Here is a 9,808-nt window from a genome sequence, read left to right as displayed (position 1 = left end):
CGGGAAGTGTCCCTTGAAGGGGGGGGGTTTGTCTTGCAACCCCAAAGCAAACGAGTCATGCGCTAAAGTCCAACGTATTTTTATTAAGTTAAAAATTAAATTAGAATTAAAAATAAAAATTAAATTAATTTAAATTAAAGTAAATTAAAAATTAATTTAACCACCAGAAGTGCCCGGCAGAGTCCTAGGAGCTCCTAGCCCTACGCTCTGCCCTACCTGCTGCCCCAGCGAGTACCAGGAGGAGCTGCTGGAGGCCAGGGAGGCTGAAGAGGTCTCAGCAGTTGCAGCAGCGGCTGCACGGTGAAGCTTGTGCAAGCGCGCTAGAGCTAGGGCTCTCCCGCACATGGGGGTGGGAAAGAAACTCATAGGTTGAGCATGATGCGATTAATTACTGGGCACCCGCAGGTCATATTTTGCCCGTCCTTGCTATAGGTCAGGGGTGGCCGACCTGGGCTCCAGAGCCACATGCAGCTCTTCAGAAGAGAATATGCGTCTCCTTGAATCTTTGCACAAGCACACGGTGACCAGCTGCCCAATGAGATGCATATTAACTTCTGAAGAGCCCCATGTGGCTCTGGGGCCGCAGGTTGCCCACTGTTGCTATAGGCATGAGTGAGTACATCTGCATGCCCTAAAGGCCTCTCTGCCAGTCTGCTGCATACCAGTAGGTCTCCACCCACGCACCCATGTGTAGAAAGCTAGTAGATCCCATACACACTCATAAGATCCTGTACGCCAGTCCATACTTGCATGTGTGCAGGGGCCTTCTCTGCCAGCAACTCACCACTCATGCCCCAAAGGACAAGGTGGTCTTTTGCAAGCACAGTCTTCTGTGCATGCACAGGCCACCGAGGCCGCTGGAGTCCCCCGCTCAGGTCTCCTGCCCGTCATTCTGGTCCCTGGGTTCTGCTGAGAAAACATTTCCCCTGTGCCTTGTGCAACCCCCCACGGTCCCCCCTGGCCCCTGGTTCCCCGCTTTTGTCTCTTCCAGAAAAGGTCAGTTGCAAATGTGATCCCCATGGGGGAATAGGGGATGCCACTGCTGCATGCAGGCAACCTGGGGAGCGCAGCAGGGTGAGGATCGAAACCCGCAGCCTCTGCTGGTCTGGTGCTTGTGGTGCCCTCGCTCCTGACCCGCAGTTCCCTGCTCTTGTCCCCACAGAAAAGATCAGTCCCAAAGTGACTCCTGTGGGTGAACAAGGGGGTGGAGGGGCCTGAGGAGCGCAGCAGGGATCAGACGCACGTGTTTCCATTGGCCGTCTTGAGGCGTGGGGCGATTGGTTGGGAGGGGCTGTGCGGGTGGGACGCCCTGTGCCTGGAGCTTGTCTGCAGGAGAGGTAAAGTCCCACTCCAGGAGCTGAGGCAGAAGAGAGTCCCTGGGCAGTGGGAATGCAGAGAGCCAGGGGGGCAGGACTGGAAGGCCTGGGTCGGAGCCCAAAGCGCCCAAAGAGCCAGGGCTCCCCAGCTCTTGAAGCAATGCCTGGGCTGGCTTCAAGGGAAGTTCAGACAGAACACGTCAAGGTTTGGGATCCAAATAGAAAGCCCCTCTGGGTACCTCAGCACAGCCAGCCGTGGGAAGCACTCCGGGTCTGTGCAGCGGGTCCCTCCAGCCCAGCCAGCGCCAGGGCAGCTGGAGGAGCGGGTCGTTTGCTTGGAGTAAGCAGCTGCCTGACCGCTGGAGGAAAAGCCTGTGTGTGAACAACCCACACCTTAAATACTTCCCAGTCCCAGTCTCTTTGCACCAGGGTCTGACTGGGCAACAGACACATCCCCAGAACTGATGATCTCTGGATGATCCCGCTCCAGTCTGCAGGACTGACCTGTGTCCAGGGGAACTGGACGCTTGCTGATGCTTGGTGAGCATCCTGTCTCCAGAGGTGGCTGAGGGACAGGAGGAAATACAAATATGTGATGGGAGAGGCTGGACCGTGACCTGTGTGGTGGGAGAAACCTCCCTAAGGTTCGTTGTCTAGCTGTAATTTGATTGACAGACAACGCGGGTAAAGAAAGACAGCTGTTTATTTGCTCGAGCAAAGACCATAAAGCCAGCAAAAGGCAAAATGGCCCCCCCCTAAGGGTGAGGTGATCTTTTATACTTATTACAACAAGGCAAGACTTCATGGTTAACAAAAAAAAGCAATATTTGGGCGGTGCTTTTCAAATCTTTGTAACAGCATATTTTTATTAAGCTGAACTAGCACTTTTTAAAAGCTAAAAGTTAAGTAACAGTAACATTATAATATGTTAGCAAAACCTTACACAGTAGTAGATACTTCTCAAGGACACAACCACTGCACCCAGAACAATGGTTTCCCTGTCTTATCTTACTTCTTGCTGTAGCTGATTTTTCAGCACACAGACACAGAGATACTTGCTGTTTTTAACTCAGAAAATGCTTAATACAGTTAAAATGATTACTTGACACAAGCAAAGGCTTAGCTATCAATCTGCCTTGTGGTCAGCTGCATTGCTAGGCCACAGGTCATGCCTTGTATTCAGCTGTAAAGCTAATACTTCCTAATAATCTAAATTATTGTAAACCTAACAGTATGCTTATCAGAAAACTATTCTATTTCAGGGTAATAACAAACCTGCGCACTACAGTAGTGATAGGAATGAGTCCCCTTCCTTCAGTCTCACTCGGTTGCTCTGCAGCTTCAGCATGAACTGAGGGATTCGTGTTCACAGAGAGGGTGGTTCAGGTGATCAGTCTGATCCAGCCTACACTTGCGATTCTTCCTTCGGTGTTCTGCAAGTGAGGTTACCTCCAAACTGGGACCATAGATTACGGTTTATATATTGGGTGAGTTGCCATCATGGGCCCCTCCTTCCCAAACTCGTCACTACTCCCAAATTTGGGCTCGGCTCTTATGTCATGGACATTTTCTTGGCGGGAAAGTTTTGACCACCAAGTGGAATTTTCCCCTGCGGTGAACTTTTTCGAGCAAATAAACAGCTGTCTTTCTTTACCCGCGTTGTCTGTCAATCAAATTACAGCTAGACAACGAACCTTAGGGAGGTTTCTCCCACCACAAAAGCTAATACTTCTTAATAATCTAAATTATTGTAAACCTAACAGTATGCTTATCAGAAAACTATTCTATTTCAGGGTAATAACAAACCTGCGCACTATACCTGCTTTCCCAGTCCACAGCTTGCCCTGCCCTGACACATTGTGGGGAGGGGGTTGGCTCCCAACACCTTCCATGGGGCCTCCGTACTGCCCCTGGGGGGTCCCCTGACTTCCCCACCTCTCCTCCTGGCTTACACTCCTCAGCTTCATGTGCATCCTCTAGGCCACTGCCATGTCCTAACGAGAACTCCTTTGGTTCGGTCCCATATGGCCCCTCCTGGCCATCCAGACCATCACCTCCACAGCCCCCACATGGCCCCACCACCCCAGAACCCCCCTGCCCCCTGCGCAGAGATCAATGCCCCCAGAGCCCCTGCCCAGCCTGTCCCACAGCCCTTCCCCACCTCCCAACTCTTCCATGATCTACCAACTCCAGCCTGCAACCTGCCCCTCCCTGCTGCCCCCTGCACTAGCTGGCACCTGCTTTCCCCAGGCTCAGCCCCAGCACAACTGGGGGCAGCTCCTGCAGGGACACAGAACCAGGCCAAGGACCTCCTGCCTCTCCTCTCCCGGGGGAACCTGCCTGGGTGGTAGCAGCAGCTGCAGGTCCTGGTGTGCAAACACTGCAGCCTGGCACCGCCACCCCCTGCACCATGCACAGACACCCCTGGGTGATGCCAGCCATCCTCACCCACCCCTGCCCCCAGCCCGCAGCCCACACACGCAGCCCAAGATCCCTCACACCCGGCCCAGTAGGGAGCAGCTCCCAAGTCCTCCCCTGCATCAGCCCGGAGCCCCATCTGCAGCCCCTGGGGCTTGCTCCGGCCCCAGCCCTGCAGCCTCTACCCTCCTCCATGACCTCACTGCCTTCCCTGTTTGCTTTTTCATTTGCCCTAAGAGCTCAGCAGACGTGCCCGTCATGCGAGGCTGGTACTTTCCAGGTTGTTTTTTTTTTTTAATAATTTTTTCATGTCTCAAGCCAAATCAGCCAAATCAAGTCCACATCCACAAGTCAGTCCAGAACCATAAGTGGTCCTACACCCGGCAAACATCCTCCCCCCCCACCAGGGGCTTCAGATATTTCCAAAGTCTTTTGGCAGGCATCCTACATGCAGGCCCAAGCCCAGAGGCTTGGGGTTTGGATGCCCCCAAGTTTCGCTTGCCCTCAGCCATATGGCTTCAGGAGCAAGCTAGGAAGGAGTCTCCCATTTCCATAAAGTGGGCTTTAAGTCCCACCACGTCGGCAGGTACTAAACCACGCCAGAAGAACAGCGGGCACTGCCCCACATCCTCCTCCGGGTATATCCCACAGGCCTGTTCGCAGCTCCAGCCCCGGCTGCAGGAGGCATCGCCACCCCAGGGGAGCTGGTCCAAGGGAGACGTGCAGGGAGGCAGCCCCAGGGCAGGGCAGGGACCTCAGAAACGCATTGGCAGACCACCCCAGGACAGACCACCCTATCCCCCTCCTACCCACTGCCGGGAGGCGCAGCTGATCCCGGCAGTGTCTGCCCAGCCTGGGCACTGTGGGGCACCTCCGGAGCAAACAGGGAGCAGCTGTCCCAGGGCTGGGGGGAAAGCCTGTGGCGTGGGGACGAGTCGTGGGGCAGCGACGTCCCTCCCAGCCCCAGCCCGGAGCCAGGCTACCTGGGACAAGCCCCTGTGCAGAGCTGGTGCTGCGCCAGGGTTCCCCTCCAGATCGCAGCAGTGCCCAGGGTCAGAGCTGTGCAGGTGGCACCGCAATGTTCTGGGCCCCTCTGAGCCGCCCCCATCTCCCGGGGCCAGCTGATCTGCTCCCCTCGGGCGCAGAGATACCACCTGCTCCCTCCTGCCCACCCGGTCTTGGCCCTGCCCCGCTGGGGGCATTGCTGCTGCTGGCCGGGAGCGCACATGCGGGGAGCAGGGGCTGCAGGTCAGGAGTGAGGGGCACCAGCAGGGCTGGGGGGGCAATGGGGGCAGGGGTGGTGCACTGGTTTCTCTGGAGCCGGGGGCTCGGGTGGGCCCCCAGGAAAGTGGAGAGGGGTGAGGGGGGCTTTGTGCCAAGGGGGGGCAGGGGCATGTGCAGGGCATCGTGGGAAGGGCTGTGGGGCAGGGTGGGGGAAGCTGTGTCCCATATGGATGCCATTGGGGCACTTGAGAGACCATGGGGTGGGGGGGGAACCTGGGCCCCGTGAGGAGATGTGGGTCAGGGGGCTTGGCTCCACCAGTGTGTGGGGCGGCTGGGTGATGCCATGGGCTGGGAAGAGCCAGCCGAGGCCGAACGCCACGTGGGTACCTGCAGGGGCTGGTGGAGGCCAGGGGCAGGTGTGCGGCTGGTGGGGTAGGAAGCAGTGGTTGGGGCATTTCTGGAGCTAGTCTGGTCCCTACAGCCTGTGTCAGCCAGGAGGGGAAATGAGGATGACCCTGAGGCTGTTCCCTCCCAGCCTAGTGTCTCCCAGATACCAGCTCCCTAGTGATATATTTGTCTCATTCCCCAGGTTGCAATGAGTGTGACCATCAAGGAGGTGCCCTCAGACAAGGTGCAGCCCATTGGGGCGCTGCAGGAACTGGGTGATTCCTGGCTGGAGCAGCCCAAGGCCCATCATGTGCACAGGCTTCTGCCCCACCAGGAGTCAGGTGAGGTGCAGGATGGACATGTGTGCGTGGGTCTGGGTGCTTGACTGGCTGTCCTGCATGCAGGGGGAGAGGCTCGAATGTCTGCCCCTGCTTGTGATGGGGTTGCAATATTTGTAATCTGGGCTGGGACAGAGCTCTGGTGTCTCCGGGTGAGCAGCTCCCAGGCTGGGGGTCCCTGATCTTTCTCACTGCATGTGTGCAGCACCCAGCAGAGAGAGGCTGTATCTTCCTTGGGTTTTGTCCTGCTGCCATGGTAACAATCAATGATTTAATTCACGTTCCTACAGTCAATGTTCACTGGCCCCTTTCTTATGCCCAGAAGATCCCTCTGTGCCCAATAAGGGGCTGGTGCAGATGCTGGGAAATGAGACTCCCCAGTGGCCTCTGGCTGGTTGAGGTACAGCTAACCCAGGCCTCTGTCCTGCTGCAGATTCCCCCGAAACAGAGGAGACCTGGGAGTCATCAGCAGATAGAAGCTCGTTAGGCTGGTGCCCCAGACGAGGCCCTTCCCCCGGAGCAGGTAAGGAGCAGTGGTTCTTCCCTTCCCGACAGCAGGAGGCATGGTCCCTCAGTGGAGAAATCTCTCTGACTGAACATTTTGATGTGGTCAGTGCTCCAATAGATCAGCTCTTCTTGTTCTCTCACTGCCCCTGGAAGCATTTCACATGCCTTGGAGAAGACTGACCTTGCATTTCCTCTCCCCGTCCTTAAAATATAGATGCTGATACAGCCCTAACATCCCACAAACTTATTTCCCTGGGAGTAAAGTCCCTGCAGGCTCTGAGGTGGTGCTGGGATCACCACTTCATGCTAGGACAGTTATTAGGGCTCATCTCCAGCCTCATGCCCATGGAGGTCTATTAGGAAGAGCTGTGGGACTTTGAATCTTCCTTCTCTCTGCTCTCTGTCACATTGAAGCCTCCATCTGCCTCAATCCCAGGCCAGTACAGGAGACTAGCAGGGCTTTCCCTGTGCCTGCAGCACCAGTGCTAACCTGTGCATTCTCTTCTGTGCCCCACAGGTGCTGGGACCCTGAGCAGAGCTGAGCAGAAGCCTCCTGGAGAAGAGCCTGTTAACCTGGTGCTGCAGAGGACTTCCCCAGGGAGACTGGAGGAAAGGGGGTCCTTAACACCTGAATCAGGCTAAGTGCAGAGGGGGCAGAGCAGGCCTCCAAAGTAGGGGGAGAGCTTGGAGATGAATGGGGCACCAGGTTCATTTGGGGTGGGAGTACAGCTGGGACAGAGCGCAGGAGGAGCCAGGGGTGTTGTAAAGAATTTGGAGAGCAGAGACCTGAAGAGTGTCAAGCCTGTGGTGATGGAAGCTGCAAACACACCAGGCTGGCATTAGCAGGAGCTCCCTCCTAAGTGCAGATAGTCAGGGAGGTGTTGGCACAGCCAGGCTTTGTCAGAGTGCATGGAGCTGGGGCTCCCTGCCTGTAAAAGTACTGCCCAGGCTTCCTCAAAGGACTGAGCAAGTAGCATGTGATGAGCTGGGCTAAGGCTGACACATGAACTCCTATGTCCACAGCTGCATCCACATTGCATGTCAGCTGAAGATGGGAATATTGCACCCTTACCTGTCATGGCTAAGCCTGTAATAAGTTGAAGACAGGGCTGTGGGGGCTGGAAGCAGCTGGAACAGGAGACACTGATGGTGTAACACTTGTGACTGCAGCTCTGGGAGGTGTTTGAGGACATGGCTGTGTATTTCACACGGAAGGAGTGGGAGCTGCTGAAAGATGAAAACACGGTGCTTTACCAGGATCAGATGCTGAGGAATTTCCAAGCACTTGTTTCCCTGGGTAAAGCTCTGGTTCATAGCTCCCTGGAGCTATGTGAACTCTGAAGTTTATTGTCTTCTTCCTGGGTATAGGTTTCTTCCTGTGTTTTAGCATTCACATCCTCATGCACCTTTGGCTGGTGGTTTAAATCCACTTCCTCCCCACTGCCCTGTCAGTGATCAGACCTCTCTCACATATCATATTGATAGATCCTCCTTCACTTGATTCAGCCACATTCACCTGTGTCTTCCCCATTCTTGCAACTGCTGATGCCTCCATATCCAGCTGTTTCTTGACAACATGATCGTCCTTTGCCTTCTCAGCACATTCATATCATATCCAAGTCGTTGTGCATAAACTCACTAACAGCTCTTCTTTGGGGGAATATTTCTAATTTTCTCCCTCACTAGTGTCTCATGTCCAAACACATTTAACAGTCCTAGCGTGCTCAGTTCAGTACTATCTAAATGCTATTTCTCCTCCTTTGTTTATGACCCAGCACAAGTTAATGGAAGTCTTATCAGCCTCTGCTGCTACAACATGTGGATGATGCATTTCCTTAACTCTTCCTCTAGTGACACATGTGCACGTGCTGGAACCCAGACACCTCTACCCAGGGGTCACTGGAAGCTTCTGTCCACATTCCTTCCTGACATCTTCATCTCCATAGACCGAGACTCTGGCTTTGCTGTATTTGCATTCAGACCTGTGCTCTCAAGCTTGCTCTGACATTCTCAAAATTTTTCTTGTTCTCCTCCTAAAATCCCTCTGCAGATCAGACATCCATCACTGTGAATAGAAGAAGTGGGCTAGGTGCAGGGCCTTGTGAAAGCCAGTTTTTGTTTCCAGAGGATCTCTAATACAGTGGCTTGTTCTTGCTTGTGCGCAGGGTTGAGGTACTTAAACTTCTACTAAGTCAGTTTACTTTTCTGATGCTTTCTTTCCCCTCCACTGCCCCCAGAAGATTTCCTTAAGGAATTTCTCAAATGTTTTCTGTAGCTCAACAAAGACCACATAGACCATTTGTACCTTGCGGGCTTTCACATGCTATGAAATGTGGGTCTTTTTTGCCTTCTTTTGTCATTTCTATGACTCCCAGGAACTTTGTTTTAAACCCTGCAGTATTTGGCAACTTGCGGACTCATCTTCATTCCTGGGATGATGTTCCCATTGGATGGGATGCTTGATTCAGTTGCAACTACAGTTATTATAAAATCATCTTTTCTTGTGCCTTGGTTATGCTAATTTTATCCTCTTACCCAGAAAACAGTTTCATTGTCAGCTACCTGTCATGGATGCTTTTCACTGCCATGGGTCCTCACTTTAAACCTTCACTGAGAATAAGGTCATTTCCATTCCTTTAACTGGAGTTCCACTGATGAGATGCATGTTATCCATCCGTAAGTATGTCCAATGTCTCTTTGTTTTGGTACCTTGAAAACAGTAAGAGTTTGATCTTTCTGCTCCCTAGTACATTATGGATCACTGCATCTCCATGCCTATCCCTGGTGACACTTGTCACTTTGATACCCTTTCTATACCAGGGAGTGGTTGGTGCTTTGTTTCCTATGATCATCCCTCCACTAACTGGGTGGCAAGGACCATCATGCATTGAAGGCTTCTCCCTGCAGTGCCTTTTCTTTCACCCTAAATGCCCATCCTCTCTTGTCTAGTAGAAACCTTGAGTTCATTGGATCCATCCCCAAATCCCAGTTGGTTATTCTGCATCCAGTACCCAGTCACAAACACTCTTTAACCACTGTCCCAAACAGGATATCGAGGTCCTGCACCTGACTTAGTCTGCCACATCCAGTGAGGACAGGTGGAGCTCTGGGTCTGTGATGATGAAGATGATGGGGAAATCTCAAGGTCAGAGGACCTGCTGCCAGGTGAGTTGTGGCTGTCCGCTCCACCTGGCTCTGGTCTCAGTAATGCTCCATGCCCAGAGTGCCAGGGGGAACTGGAAACTGGTGACATGTCCTGTGCTGCCATTGCAGGGTGCTCACCTCAAACACAGTACATTATGCTGTAATGTGTTCAAGCAGGTGTTGTTCCCACTCTCTGAAATTCAGCGATATGGAGACAAGTAACTGTTCCCTTCTTCTCCCTCTAATGACAGATGTTAGAGGACAATGAGGTTTGCTGTCTTGATTTTTCGGCCCATATCTGGTTTCCCTGGGAAGCCACAATCTTAAGTTTCCATCTTCACTCAGTAATGTAAGAGTTCATTCCCCAGGTCAAGGTAGTCATGTGGCGGGCCAGTAGGGGGAGCTCCTGCGTTGAGCCTCCCACCTCACCATGCCCGTCCACCTTCCAGACTCCACGTGTCCCTCCAGGGGGGC

General features: G+C 53.4%; 1 pseudogene; it reads left to right on the top strand.

Moving 5' to 3' along the window:
- The first annotated feature begins 5,553 nt into the window (after nucleotides 1-5,553).
- The window catches only part of LOC102386284, a 75,698-nt pseudogene continuing 71,443 nt past the window's right edge, over nucleotides 5,554-9,808 (top strand).

The sequence above is a fragment of the Alligator sinensis genome, unplaced genomic scaffold (assembly GCF_000455745.1).
Source record: "Alligator sinensis unplaced genomic scaffold, ASM45574v1 scaffold1165_1, whole genome shotgun sequence".
NCBI classification, from domain to species: Eukaryota; Metazoa; Chordata; order Crocodylia; family Alligatoridae; genus Alligator; species Alligator sinensis.
This window is presented reverse-complemented; position numbering and strand designations above follow the sequence as displayed.